The sequence below is a fragment of the Lissotriton helveticus genome, chromosome 3_1, assembly GCF_964261635.1.
Source record: "Lissotriton helveticus chromosome 3_1, aLisHel1.1, whole genome shotgun sequence".
NCBI classification, from domain to species: Eukaryota; Metazoa; Chordata; class Amphibia; order Caudata; family Salamandridae; genus Lissotriton; species Lissotriton helveticus.
This window is the reverse complement of record NC_136061.1, coordinates 1,891,317,099-1,891,332,609: the sequence shown is the minus strand read 5'-3', so window position 1 is coordinate 1,891,332,609 and position 15,511 is coordinate 1,891,317,099. Positions and strand designations below refer to the sequence as shown.

Here is a 15,511-nt window from a genome sequence, read left to right as displayed (position 1 = left end):
TGGCAGGTGTGTGGTAGAGTCTGTGAAGGAATTTATAATGGAGTAGCCATAGTCTATGGTTGCTGGTATCCGCCTGTGTGTGAGTGCAGCTGGTTTCCCACTGTTCGTCCATGAGAGGTGAGTCTAGGTCTCCATCCCATTCCAATCTAGCTCTAGCAGGGGCAACGCTGGGCGCATTCTGCGCATGTTTGTAAAGCATGGATACAACGTGTCGTGGGGCTTCAGGTTGTACTAGAGCGTGAAGTGGAGCAAGTGTATCAGGTTCAGCGGGGAAAGAGGGAGTTAGAGCTCGGACATTTTGCCGTAATCTGGTAAATAGGAAAGCATCCATAGCAGAAGGAGGCACATCCCCGAAAAACTGTTCCGCCGTGCGAAAAGTACCCTGTACATACAGGTCTCCCCAGCGGCATATTTTTAATTTACGGAGCATTGCGTGGCAGATTACTTCGCAGGTGACTTGCAGCCTCGGGTCATTAAGCAAGGTAAGGTTGGGTGAGTAGGCAAATGGGTTATCAAGAACATTGATAATACGATTCCAGGCCTGTACAGTGCAGTCCCCAGTGGAGGGGTCACAACTTCTCTGACTGACGTGGGTATGAATATAGCCGGCGGAGACAATGGGGCTCATATAGCCCTTCTCTACGGCCAAGTGAGCCATATATGGTGGTGGGTGATACCAATAAACTGCGAAGTGAGCTTGCGCACAGTCATAATATCTTTCAAAGTTGGGTACTTCAAAGCCACCGAGGTAGAAGGGGAGCATAAGAGTGTCGAGGCTGAGTCTGGCTTGTTTCCCTCCCCAAATAAGACGCAAAATCTGTGATCTGAGGGTGCGGAAAAGAAAAGCGCCAGGGTTGTACGGGATATTTAGAAATAGGTATAATAGCTTGGGTAGTATGTTCATTTTAATTAGTGCCATGGATAGGGGAAGATGCTGCCATTTTGTGATGTTGTCTGTGATCTTGTCCATCGTGGTGCCATAATTGGCACGCATCATTGCATCCTTGTCCCTGTGTATATGAACTCCTAGATATTTCAACTCGTCTCGCTCCCACATCAATGGGTAGTCGAGCAGAAAAGGTTGCATACTGTCTGTGAGTGGAGAGATAGCAGATTTGGCCCAATTGATCTGGATTCCAGCAATTCCTCCAAATTTCGTAATTTCGCGAAGTATTGGGTTTAGATTCTCGCAGGGTTTTTCAATGTACAACATGATGTCGTCAGCATAGAGCGACACCAGAAGAGGTCGGGAGCTATAAATGAGGAAGCGATGGTTGTGTTTTTGCCTAAGTAGTGCAGCCAAAGGCTCAATCGCCAAGGCAAAGAGGATGGTAGAGAGTGGGCAGCCTTGTCGGGTCCCTCTTTGGACAAGAAACGGAGTGGATCTGGACCCATTGAGGAGTACAGTAGCTGTGGGCTGATGATATAGTAATTTCACCCCGTCCAGGAAGCTGAACGGTAGACCCATGTATTGTAGTTGGCCTAGCAAGTAGTCCCATTCTAGGGAATCAAATGCCTTAGTGGCATCAAGAAAGACCGCCACGGCGTCACATTTGGGGTTGAGATCTTGGAGCACAGCGTGGAGTGTGCGGAGATTGTGGGAAGTAGCCCGATTGGGCACAAACCCAGCTTGGTACTGCTTGGTCCGGAAGAACTAAGCGTTCCATGAGGAGATTAAGTCTCGTGGCTAATACCTTGGCTAGTATTTTAGTATCGTTGTTTATGAGGGAAAGCGGTCGATAAGAGTCGCATTGTGAAGGGGACTTGCCAGGTTTAAGTAGAGAAGTAATAAGCGCCTCCCTCATGGTGCGGGGCAGGCTTCCCTCCTCCAGGGCGCATAGTATACCTGTTTTAGGATAGGGGCCAATATGGGGGCATAGAGTTTATAAAAATCAATGGGAAGGCCATCGGAGCCCGGGGATTTGCCAGAGCGCATACTCATAATGGCGTCCGTTATCTCCTCAAGTTCTAATGGAGCATGTAGGAACTCCTGCTGTCCCTTTCCTAGCTACGCCAGCGCAACATCACCAAAATATGCGGGGAGGTCAATGGGTTCCCCCCTGTGTGATGTGTACAGTGAATGATAGTGGTCTTGGAAAATTCGGAGGATATCGGTGAGGTTCCTATGTATGTCTCCACTCTCATCCTGTATTTCTGTGACGTAGTTCGTGAATCTGGGGGGTTTGATAGCATTCACCAGAGCCTTCCCGGGTCTGTCTCCCTCTCCGTATATACGAGCCATGTGTGGGTGCCCCAAACACTTTCCCTCCTTATCAGCCAACTGTGTGTATTCAGAAATTTTGCTACGCAAGCGTAGAAGGATTTCTGGGTCAACAGGGTTGCGAGCGCTGGACCTCTCTAGCTCCTTAAGCTCGGTTTCTAATTTATGCAATTCAGTGCGCAGAGATCTTAAAACTCCGCCCCCTTTTGCGATGTACCATCCCCTGACGGTAACCTTAAAGGCTTCCCAGATAGTGGTCACACTGTCTACAGAGGAGATGTTGCTGTCGAAAACGTCGTGAATATCTTGTTCGCGTTCGGTCTTGAAGGTGAGCAGGATTGAGACGCCACGACAGGTAGGGGGAAACATTCAGGGGTATCTGTAGCTCTACAAGGACCGGAGAGTGATCTGAGAAGGTGCGAGCAAGATGTAACGCTCAGGTCAGCCAGGGAGGTAGACCGGCAGAGACGAACACATAGTCGAGTCATGCCCAAGTAGAGTGTAGGGAAGAGTAATGTGTGACTTCTCGTGATGTAGGGTGAAGATGTCGCCACGCGTCTATTAGATTGTTATCCGCTACGACCTCGCAAAGAGCGCGCTGCATGCCAGTATAGTGTGAGGGAAGTGGACGGGACCGATCAGCAGAAGGCTGCATTGCTGTGTTGAAATCCCCACCCAGAATAACATGCGTGATGCCCAGTGTGTGTATCTTGCTCCATAACGCCAGCAGGGTGGATGGTTGGTCTACGTTGGGGCCGTAGAAGTTAGCTGACAGTACATCATGCGAGCATAGGCGTCCCCATACAAGACAGAACCTGCCCTCGTTGTCAGTGTTGCATCCTGCAGGTATAAAGGCCACTCCCTTTTTAATCAGAATCGTGACCCCCCTAGCGTAATTAGAGTACCGGGAGAAGGTGCGGCTGGAGGCCCACCTAGTTGCAAAGGTAGGGGCTTGGCCGTGGGAAAGGTGTGTTCCTGTAGAAGGGCCACATTTACGCCCTGCCTGTCTAGGTATCCTAGTATCTGTCTGCGCTTTCTGGGATCGTTCAGGCCTCTTATATTCCAGGATACTAACCTAATAACCTGTGTTTGTTCAGTGCGGGTCATGGTGGCCGGGAAAAAGGTATAGCAGGAAACGGCGGCGCAGGTAGTGGGAAAGTGTAAATAAGAAGAACAACTGCAATATTAGCAATACATAGCATGTGCAATAGATGAAACAATGGTACTCCGGACTTAGGACAATAGTGCCCCCCCTCCCTCCTCTCCCACACTGGCTACCCCAACTCGCCAGGAAAAAAACATCCCTCCCCCCGTAAACCAGCCACTGAGAAGCTGCTCCCAGCAGAAACAGTCCCAACAATGAAAAGTCATTAAGTCTCAACGGGGAATGCCCTCTGATGGGGGGCCGCTAGAGGCTCCCGCCCATGACATTCCATCTCCCTATTTCACCCATCTACCACCGCCTGGGCCACAGGGGCAAAAACAACGGGCGGAGAGGAGCAGTCCGGTGACAAAGATGTTCTTATGTCTATAGTAACGTAATACATCACCAGTCAGCAGGATTCCGACACGGCCCCAGGAGGAGGAATCACGACTCTGGATAAGTCCATCTCGGAGGTGGCCACTCAAGAGGGTTACGACATGGGTGAGTGAGAGCGGGACCGGTGTCTGGCAGCCGCCTCACACCAGACCGATCTCCTGTCGCGCTTCAGGTATTCCTCAGCTTGAGTAGGCTTCTGGAATATGTGTTGGCGGCCGCAATGATGGATCCGCAGTCTTGCAGGGTAAAGCATTGCGTATTGGATACTGCGGTATTGGAGTTGCTTCTTCACCGCAAGGAATTTGCGCCGAGCCTCCTGCACTGCCTGCGTGAAATCCGGGTAGAAGGATAACGTGGTGTTCTCAAATCGAACTTCCCCCTTCTCTCGTGCCAGGCGTAGCAAAGTATCTCGATCTCGATAGTTAAGAAATTTCATGATGATCGGACATGGTGTCGCTCCTGGAGGGGGTCTGGGTGCCAGTGAACAGTGTGCGCGTTCGATAACTAATTGCGCCGAAAAAAATTCGCAGCCAAAGATGTCACTCAGCAGACGTTCCAGGTAATCTTCCAGGCGGCCGGTGTTTGTGGATTCTGCTAGGCCAAGTAGTCGCACGTTGTTCCGCCTGGAACGCTATTCCAACGCCTCATTTTTGTCCGCAATTATTTTCAAGAGTTTGTCCATCTGCGTCACTTGCTGTCGAGTGGTGGTTGCGCCATCCTCTAGGCCTGAAATTCTGTGTTCAGCTTCTTTGAGGCGTTGTTCATGCCCATCTAATTTTGCAACCACATTATCCAGCCTGAGGTTCATGGAGTCAATTTTGGAATCTATTGAGGTCAGGCTGTGTTGCATGGTGACCAGCAGGGCTTTCCAGCTGTCATCCTGTGTCTCTGGGGGGTCTGCTTCGACCGGAGTCTTGGAGCTGGCACCCGGTGTCCTGCGGCCCCCAAAAGGCAGCTTCGACTGCCTGGGCTCCGTCTTCTCCATCTTGGCAGCCCGGGCCGCGCAAGGACGTGGTAGGTTAGGGGTCCCAAAGGTCAGCCCTCGCTCCCCCACCCGGCTACGCAAATCCAGCGCTAGTGTGCACAGGGCGAGGCAGAGGCTAGTGTGCTGTCCGGGTCTGTAGTGTCACTTGGCATAGGCAACGTGAGGGCCAGCCTCCGGATTCCCTGGTGGCCCAGTCGCGAGCTGCCCAGATGAGCGTGTAGCCCCACCACACGGAGGAACAGAGGCTATGAAATGGCGGAGTGCGTAAAAGGACACCCGAACATGGACGCCACAAGCAGTGGAGGCGGTGCAGCCAGACGTGTTTCCTACCCACTCGCACCAGGCCCCTCCGGTAGGCGAACAGGGTCCACAGATGCAGGCGTGGGTGTCAGTGCATCGGTATGGCCACGAAAACAGCAACTGGGCCAAGTGTGTAGCGGTCGCTCCGCCAGTCGAGTCAAAATGGCGGTCAGTATGTGGGAGAAGGGACCAGCAGGATGTCACTCACCAGCGCAGTGCAATCAAATCAAATGTGCAGCACAGTAGTTACGGCGGAGTACGGACCAGCAGGCACAAAGATCATTCAGCCTCCGACCAGGTCCCCAGGAGCTCCAAGGCCAGACCAACAGAGGCCGCCAAAATGGTGGACGCGGTTTCCAACCTCGTTGCGTGTGCACCTTTTGCGTTGAGGACGCCTATCTGCACCCCATCGTCTCCACCTCAATCGTCTCTCTATGGAGCCACTTGCATGGTGTCAGCAGGTAGGTGGGGGGGCCCTGCAGGTCGTCAGACACCCCCAGCTCGCCAGCCAATGTTGTAGATGCCAATGGCGGTAGGAAGGGGGGCAGGGGGGGCCCCAGTAGGACCACGGCGATGTTCAATAGGCACCAGAGCCCCAGGGGAGAGGCAGCAGATGCAGCGGCGGCCCGCCCTGGCCAGATCGAGGTGTCGCGCGGGGGAGCAGGGCCCGTTGCAAAGAGCGGCCCGCCAGGCCCCACAGCACCGGCCTCGAGTAGATCTCCGCAGCCGCCAAGCAGTTCAGTCACCTCCACAGCCCCGTCCCGCGGCAGCTTCAGTCCCGCGCTACCGGCTCACCATATGCGGTACAGCTCCAGGATTTGTACCAAGAGTGCAGCAGGACCCCCTGAAGGAAGCGGAGGTATTTTCGAGCCGTTTTATGTAGACAGGATGGAGGTTATGTTTAATTTTGTCCCCGTCGGGCAGGAGCTCTACACTAGAGCGGCCATTACGCTCCAGCGCCACCTAGCGCCCCCCTAATCTCGGAGTTGCACCTGAAATCATTCGTTGATGAACACGAGGAATGTCTGCTGTTTATTAACCTATGCTTATATCACACCATATTAGATATGAGTATTTTCAACACCCCTGTCAAATAACCCTGCAAGCTGGCTCTTTGTCTGGCAGGGTGGCAGAGGTCCCCCACGGCATCATTTCTATCACGGCGAGACACAACACCTTTGAACCCGCAAACATACCCAAGTTTCACATGCACTGTAGTACACATGAATTTAACAAATTCTCTGTGCATATTTAAGTCAACATTCCATGACATCGATTCAGTTTTGGAGGCATTCACCTCACATCCTGAAACCCTTCCAAATTCCAGGGCTAAGTCTATAGCCGCTGGGAATGCTGTATTAATGTCTGATGAAAAGATCATAATATCATCAGCGGAAAGGGCTACTTTTTTAACCCATTCGCAATAAACAAAAGGTTTAATTAGGGTGTCTTCTCTTAATTTCTGCGCAAACGGCTCAATATATAAATCAAATAACAGGGGAGACAGGGGGCAACCCTGTCTTGTACCCCTCGTTACCTGAAATGGCTCGGATAGGCCCCCGGTAATCAGTATTGAGGCAGACGGACTCATATAGAGCAAATGTATTGCTCTGCGGAACTTATCCCCCACGTTGAATTTCGACAAGACCTCCGACAGGTATAGCCAATTCACCCTGTCGAAGGCCTTGGTGGCGTCCAACGTAAGAACCGACAGGGGCATACCTTCCTTCGTCGCAATATCTATGGCGCCTATAAGATCATAAATAAGCTCATATAACTGCCTCCCCTTTACAAAGCCTTTTTGATTGGGAGGCAGTATATCCGGGGCTACCTGACCAACCCTCTTAGCCAATATTGTAGCAAAAATCTTGTAGTCGGCATTTAATATCGAAATGGGCCGATACGAGCCACAGTCGGCTGGGGGCTTTCCTGGCTTCAAGATAAGTGTTATAGAGGCGTTGTCCCAGGAGGCAGGAGGGACCTCACCTTCCCTCAATATCTGATTGAACAAAGTCGCCAGAACGGGAGCAACCTCTAATAGCAAGTTTTTGTAAATTTCAGACGGCAAGCAGTCAGTTCCTGCAGCCTTACCTCCCTTAGCTCCCCGTATGGCCTCCTCTACCTCTGCCTTGGTTATTTCCTTGTCTAGGAAATAACTCTGTTCAGCCGACAAAGATGGTAGAGAGATATCCTCCAGCCAACTCGTAATACTTTCAGATGTCACGCTAAGGTCCTCCTGGTATATTGCCTGGAAGAAATCCTTAAAGGTTGCCCTAATGTCTGCATCTTTTGTAAGGGTACCTCTATCTGTTGTAACCGACTCAATAATATTTCGTGCCCGATCAGATTTTGCTTTCCATGCCAGCAACCTGCCGGCCCCCTCCCCGTATTGAAAGTGAGATAATTTGCTGGCCTCCCATCTCTGTAAAATACGCTTATCAAGAACAGAAGACAATTTATTTTTCAAGTCTACCAAGTTTTCGTGTTTCAGGGATAAATCATGATTACCATCAACCCTGCAATCATCAATGTCTGTCTGTGCTGCTGTCATACTGGCTTCGATGGAAGACACCTCTTCCATATACTGCCTTCTTCTGTAAACAGTCCAATTTTTTTTCAGTCCTCTTAATGTGCACTTAAAAGCGTCCCAAACAATACCAAGTGATGCTGAACCAGTATTAGTTACGAAGAATTCCCGTGCTTCAGATTGAATGAACCCTATGTCCTCCGAGGAGGTAAGGAAAGATCTATCAAAAGACCAGATCCTAATGGGAAGCTTAGCCCCCCACTCAAGTACTAACATCATGGAAGAATGGTCAGAAAGATGTGAAGGAGCATAGCCTACATTCTTAACAGAGTCAACCAGGGCACGACTGACTAAGATAAAATCTATCCTCGACGGATGTCGATATTTGAGATTTCTAAACGAAAATCCCTGCCTCTGCCCTGCTCTTACCCTCCAAATGTCAACATAGCCATATTGGTTCATACACCCAAGTAGGCAGTTTCTAGATTTTGAAAGAACCTGCTGTCTACTTGTTGGGGACTTATCCAGTAAAGGATTTAACACAATGTTAAAGTCGCCAGTTATTATAACCGGCTCTGGAAATTGTAGGAGATGTAAAAATAAAGATTCAAGTACTGAAGAGTCATCACGATTCGGCCCGTAATAACCGACCAATGTTAAAGCTATGCCACCCATCTCGACCGCTGCAATGGCCCATCTCCCGCCAGTGTCCACCTTTTGCTGTATGATTTTCATGTTCATGGGTTTTTTAAACAAGATAGACACACCCCTTATATTTAGCGATTGGGAGGTAGAGACTGAGGTATCTAACCACCTATTCTTCTTCACCAGCTCAAGCATCTCACCCTCAATTAGATGTGTCTCCTGGAGTATAATGATCCCCGCATCTACGTCACGTAGGTACTGCAGAATTTTATTTGCTCGAGGTTTGGTGCGAAGACCATTTACATTCCAGGAGAAGATCCTGAGCTTACTCATAGCATAGAGAAATATCAAGTGTCAACCTGCGGTACCTGGGGATAAATATAGATAAAGATATAAAATTGATCGCCCCTTCAAACTTTGCTATAGTAGCAGCGCAGTGCCGAAAACTGATGAGAACTTGGGCGCATCTCCCGCTTACCATCTTGGGGAAGGTAAACCTTGTTAAAATGTCTATGCTGCCGAAGGTTTCCTTTTTATTTAATTCAATTCCGTTGTTTTTTCACCCGAATATAATTTCAAAGCTGCAGAGTGAGATTTCCTCATTTATTTGGAATAACAAGAATCCAAGAATTGCTTGGAAAAAGATAAAGCGATGAAGGGAGAAGGGCGGGTTGGCGGGCCCTGATCTCCAGGCTTATGCGTGGGCATTTCAGTTATCACACGCACAAATGCTTTTGAAAACACCTACGGAGACAGGCGTGGGCCTTATGTTTTCCACCTTGCTGAGCTGTGAGGGAGTTGGGCAGGGTAGTTTTTTGATTAAATTCGGAGACCCCAAATAAAAAAATAAAAATAAAGCTGAAGGTACTACAGGGGATGGCTAATACCTGGTACAGAGTGAGGCTCTCGATTAAACTAGGTTATCATTCTAGTTGAGCTCCAATATGGGATTTACCTGCGCCCCCAGCCTGGACGGGAGATGCATTAGCATTACCACTCAAAGAGGCTGGAATTGCATCTTGGGCCGACTTGTTTATCGACGGATCTTTACTTCCATGGAACTACTTGGTCAACAAAGTTGGGCCAAGACTTTCAAGATTTAAATATTTACAAATCTCAAGTTGGGCTCAGGCACCTCATATACAGTCTACGTGGAACAGCAGCTTGCCTATAGGGGGAGAAAGTGAATTTGAGGCTTGTCTGGTTGATAAACCCCCAGTAAAGAAGGAGATCTCGCTTTGGTATAACATGATCTTAGAGGAAGTAGATGGCAAATTTTGTCTTCCAACGTTATTGTGGGGTGAGTTGATGCCAGGAAAAGACGTGGAAGAACTCTGGACAACTTCATGTAGGGTGTTGTGGGACTTGGTCAAACCCGCCTGGCTCCGAAGGAACCATTTATTCACAATGCCTAGGGCCTACTATTCCCCGCAGAGGCTGTCTAAATTCTCCCTGACAGGTCCGGTCTCTTGTGCAAGATGTGGTTTGGAGGCGGCGTCCGATATACATATGTTTCTCGAATGCCCGCAAATTACCTCCTTCTGGGACTCCATAAGCAACAAACTGTCCTCGATATTGGATTTTCCCATCTCCATAGATCTGGGTCTTGTCATTTTTGGCCTGAGCGGGAAATCCCGTAGCGCAGCCTCAAACCTGGTGTTTTATTCCATTCTGGCGGCTCGCAGGGAAATTTGCAGACACTGGAAGGATGCCTTGCTGCCTACTTTTTATGAATGGCGTTCCTCTATCCTCCAAATCTCGAAACTCGATTTGGCAAGCGGAGGGAATCAGGAAAAGAGAGCCTTTTGGTATCAGCTGGATTGGTCAAGTTGAACCTGGGTTTTTTTTTTTTCCCCAGGTCCAATGATTACGCAGACATGGTTCACCTTCTGGTTCTGCTGCAGCATGTAGCGGTGCTTTTGGGGCCCCGGTGGGTCGGGCGCTATCGATCAACAGAATAGCCCACATGTCAGAGATTTCTGGCTTGCCAGCAGTTACTGTTGGGATTTGGTCCCATCCTCCCTATGCTATCCCTGCCAGCCGACGCTGAGACAGTACAGTGGCACTGCCTGCTTTTCTGCTCAGTGGCAGTTTTGTTTTGATAGATTGGAGCCATGCACGCGAATGAGGATAAAAAAAAAAAAGTGATTTTAACAAATTCTGTACAAAATGTTTTTTTTAAAATAATGTGTCAATAGGAATTCCTACTGCCTTTATGTGGTACACCCATCTCAATTGAGTCTCGCTGTACTGAGGTTATCATCATGACCTCTAAAATATGCTTGTTTACATCACTAATCAGTCACATTTATCAAAAAATGGTAGCATTCACCTCACCTTTCTTATTTCTTTTTAATAGACTGTAGTTTTGTTTCTTAATGTTCGTTGCCCTTATTCCTTCGTTCGGAATTTATCTGAAAAAGACATTTAAAAGAAAGACAGAGGACCTGTCATGCTTCTACCTAAGATCCCGCTATGAACACTACTCATCATTTGTATATTTTAGTTAAGTTTCTCCAACATACCTAACTTTTTTATACTCAGTCCCAGTCCATGTTCTAATCTTTCCTATTCCTCGTTAATTTTCCTCATCAATATTCTACTGGAAAAATAGGCAAATAAATATCACAGCAAGTATGTGACTCCAGGTCTCCCCTTTACTTCAAATTAAATTGTCCCATTTGCCTAATTAACCAGTCTGCCCTTCGCTCACCGTATTTTTCTTTTTTCTATCAAGTACATACTTCTCCTAAAGCCTGGCCCGATAAATCCTGCTGTGGTAAAGGGGTTCTCGCGCCTTGGCCTTAATAACGATGATCATCCAATCCAGTTATAATTATAATGGGGGATTTAAAAAAAAGATATCAAGATAAAAAATGAATTAGAAATATTGAAATTACATCTTACACAATATGCAGTAAAAATAAAAAACAAATTAACATTTTAAAATTAAAAAACCTAAAATTACCAAAAATATAAATAAAAAAATTAATAAGTGAAATTATCCTCAAGCATGTAATTTATTAAACTGCTATCTCAACCGTCCATGCAAGCCTATGGCAAAGGGCCACCCTGAATGGACGCACAAAATGGCTGCCAGCCAGTGCCACATGGTCAAAAACAACAACGCTGAGCAAGTAGGCATGGTCACAACAAAGAAGACATGCAGGCCTATGGCAAAAGCACTCTAGCTGTCTAATCAATATGGTCACCAACCTCATAGTCAAACAGCAAGCAAAGAGGCATGACCACAACAAGGAACTTATGCAGGCCTATGACAAAAGCCTACTGGCTGCCTACAGAAAATGGTTGCCAGCCACATAGTCACAACAACAAGCAAGAAGCCATGGGAACAAAGAAAAGACATGCTGGCCTATGGCAAAATCACACTGGCTGCCTACACAACATGGCCACCAACCACATGATCGCAACAACAAGCAGGAGGTCGAGAAAACAAAGGACACATGCAGGCTGTGAACACTGATTTTACAAAATGGACTCTGGCCAGATGGCATGGGGAACATAACAAATGGTTGCTTATGGCAAACACACTCACACACTGGCCAGAAAAGGAGGCATGGTAACACAGAGAACCCAGCATCAGTTCAGCAATGCGAAAATTAAAATTAACAGGGCTAACAATGTTTACAACAAAACACATTATCAAATGGCATTACCCCACCTATATGCTGTTTTCAGGGGGAAAAACTTGAAATACCACCCAAAAAAATACGTTTTGTGTTTTAATCCAAAGCCATGCGTGGCCTAAATGATAATTCAATTCAACAGACACCACAGAAACAGTTCTTTCATGCGCCCATGTCTTGTACTGGACCTACTAGCTGGTAGGCACATTGGCAGACATAGTGCATTAAAAGACTATTGCACATGTATTAAAAACAGGGAGAAAATGTACTAAACTGTAAAATAAATCCTGTACAAAATAAGAAATATTATACCAAAAACAACAACAACTAGCAACGAGGCATGGCCACCAACAAGGAAAACACATGCAAGCCTATGACAAAAGCGCAATGGCTGCCTACGCAAAATGGCCACTAGCCACTTGGTCACAACAACAAGCAAGAGGTCTGGAAAACAAAGAAAACACGCAGACCTATGGTAAAAGTATATGGGCTGCCTACACAAAATGGCCACAGACCACATGGTTTAACAGCAAGCAAAGAGGGATGGCCACAATAAAGAACACATGCAGGCTTAGAGCAAAAGCACGCAGGCTGCCTACACAAAATTGCCACCAGGTGACAAGAACAAGCAGAAGGCATGGCCTCAACAAAGAACACATGCAGGTCTATGGCAAAAGCACACAGGCTGCCTACACAAAACAGCCAACAGCCACATGGTGAAAAGAACAAGCAGGAGGCATGTCTGCAACACAGAACACATGCAGGCCTATGGCAAAACCACACTGGCTACTTACACAAAAAGGCCACCAGGTAATCATCACAACAACCAGCAAGAAGGCATGGTAAACAAGGAGAAGACTTGCAGGCCTTTGGTAAAAGCACCCTGGCTGCCCACACAAAATGCCAGCCAGCCACATGGTCACAATAACAGGCAAGAGGGCATGGGAACAAAGAGAAGACAGGGAAATTTCCGCAAACCACATGGTCACAACAACAAGCAGGAGTCCTGCAAAACAAAGAACACATGCAGGCCTATGGACACTGACTATACAAAATGGCCTCTGGCCATATGGCTTGAGGAACAAACACAAATGGTGGCCTATGGCAAACACACTCACACCGGCCAGACAAAGGAGGCATAGATTGGTAACACAGAAAAAAGAGCATTAATTCAGCAATGCCAAAAACGGAAATTACCTGGTCTAAGAAATGTTACTACAGCACACATCGTACAAAGGCATCAAATATAATTACCCCCCCTATACAGCATTTGCCGAATAAACTTGACATACCCCCAAAAACACATTTTGCAATTTTTTCCAATGCCATACATGGCCTAAATGATATTTTAATTTAACAGGCACCGCAGAAACAATAGTTCCATGCACCCATTACTAGTTCTGGGTCTACTGGCTGGAAGGCCTCTTGGTAGACTATGCCCCTTAGTCAATTAATTCAATATTGCTAATTTATTTTAAAAACATGGAGAAAATTTTGGGATTCTGTGGAAAATGTGCAGTTACCGATAACTTCGCACTCCAAAATGGATCAGACATTTTTTTTCTATTGGTGCTCTCATTCCGTCATTTTGCATGCACAGTGAGCACAAGGAGACAGGCTGACGGTCCGCAAGTGCCCAAAAGATTTATTAGCCGCCTGCGAGATTTTGCATCTACAAACGTGGCTTTAGGTCATGCCAGCAACTTCCAGCTCTTCTTTTGTGATATAGGAGAATGCAATCGAGCGAGAGCGACCACTGCTGCAACATGGAGAGGATTCTGTCCTGGGATAGCAGCTAAATCTCCTCAGCCCTCAGCTTTACGGCCAGTAACTACTTTAAATGCTTGTGCTAACTCTATTGTTTTTAATCACCTCCAAGAGTTTTTAATTGTATTCAGGACTCACTACTGAGCTTTTAATTTAATTTACATTCTACTGTTGTATTTTTTAATTGAACACACTTTGAATTGCATCTTGATCCTGCGCACTCAGTGTTGTTAGCTTAATTTTTCTTTTACCTGCTTCTGCCACTCGATTTGTCTGTCCCCAGTCCGTCACGGCTTGTGCCGGTTGAGCTGAGGGACTACAGGCTCTCTTCCGCTGATCCCATTACCGAGAAGGAGTAGCTTCCGGGCTGGTCAGCGGTCTAGCTGCTGGTACCGCCCCGCCTATTTAAACCTACCAGGGTGTGGGCGTGCGCAGCGGCGTGCCATAGGCAAGCCCGTCTGCGCCCGACCGCCGCCAGCCACCAGGACCCCTGCGTCTTTTACATCGTATATTTGATAAGGTTTTCTAACATCACGTAGAATCACTCCAGTGCGGAGTTGAGAGCTCTGAATCCTCTAACCCCACAAAATCATGAATACTCCCCTCACATGGAAGAATCATCTGCCAATTTTCAGTCTGTTACTCATAGCGGTAAAAAAAACATCCACATTGATCCCTGATATAACAGACACATGTGTCACCTGTAAAAACGTAGCTCCCAAATCACTTACAGCTTTATATCTCAATGCATAGGTCCATACCCACACAAGCATTAGAACTTTGGAACCTTCTGAAGGCCGAAGACCCTGATATTTGTTTTATAACTGAAACATGGCTTTACAGCCATGCTTCTTCTGGTGGCACTATAGCCTTTCCCCTTCAGTACCATCTAACTAGATTGGACAGGGAAGTTGGTAGAGGTGAAGGTATTGCAGTTGCTACTAAGGCCCCCCTTGAGATGAATGTACTAAAATCCTTTACCACCACAATGCTCGAGATATTAATTTTTGAGATCAGTACTCCCGACTCTGAAGCCTGGAGAGGAGCCTTAGTTTACCCCCCCCCCCCCAGGTCCTAAAGTGAAATATGTAAATCACCTATTGGAATTGGCAGTGCCACATGTACTAGCCACTGATAATGTTATCCTAATCAGAGATATCATGCCGAGTAATTGTTTGACCCTCACACTAGCCACTTAGGTGGAACAATGGAAACATTAAGAATGGCGCAGAAGGTAGTTGGCCCTGTACATTTAGCCGGGCATACTTTAGATTGAATATTTACGAGTTCCTCCAAATTGACAATTGCACCATCTTTTCCATTGTTATGGACCGATCACCATCTTTTAAAATTCCGTATGCCCATTAATTCCTGCAGGAAACCTAGACTAAATAAAACCATTTTGATTTCGCCCTGGCGTAAATTAACACCAGATGCCTTCTCAGCCCATTTCAAACCACAGCAGATATGCCATACCGACACTGTGGAACAGGCCGCAATTATTCTAGAAGACTCCATTATATCCGCATTGGACATGGTTTCCCCTTTAGCCAGGGTTAAAATAAAAAGAAAAGCTTCGCCCTGGTTTACAACAACACTTAAAACTGATAAACAAATTTTAGAACAGCCAAACGCCAGAAGAGGAAAACCAAATTTGACGTAGATTTTAGGAACTACAGACAGTCACACCTTAACTATAAAAACACATTAAAGTGGCAAAAAAGTTGTACTTAACTCAGCGGATAAATAATGCAGTGCACTCCAGCAAGGAACTCTATAAAATACTGAAAGAGTTCACATGCCCTCAGGTTGAGCAGTCTTCCATCTTCCCTGGGTAGATTAAATATCTTCCTTCTCTGGCATCCATGTCACCCTCTCC

General features: G+C 47.1%; 1 protein-coding gene across 2 annotated transcripts in view; it reads left to right on the top strand.

Moving 5' to 3' along the window:
• The window catches only part of LOC144823936 (sperm-specific sodium:proton exchanger-like), an 8,804,346-nt gene that overhangs the window by 1,984,093 nt on the left and 6,804,742 nt on the right, over positions 1-15,511 (top strand). The gene's annotated exons all lie outside the window — the stretch shown is intronic.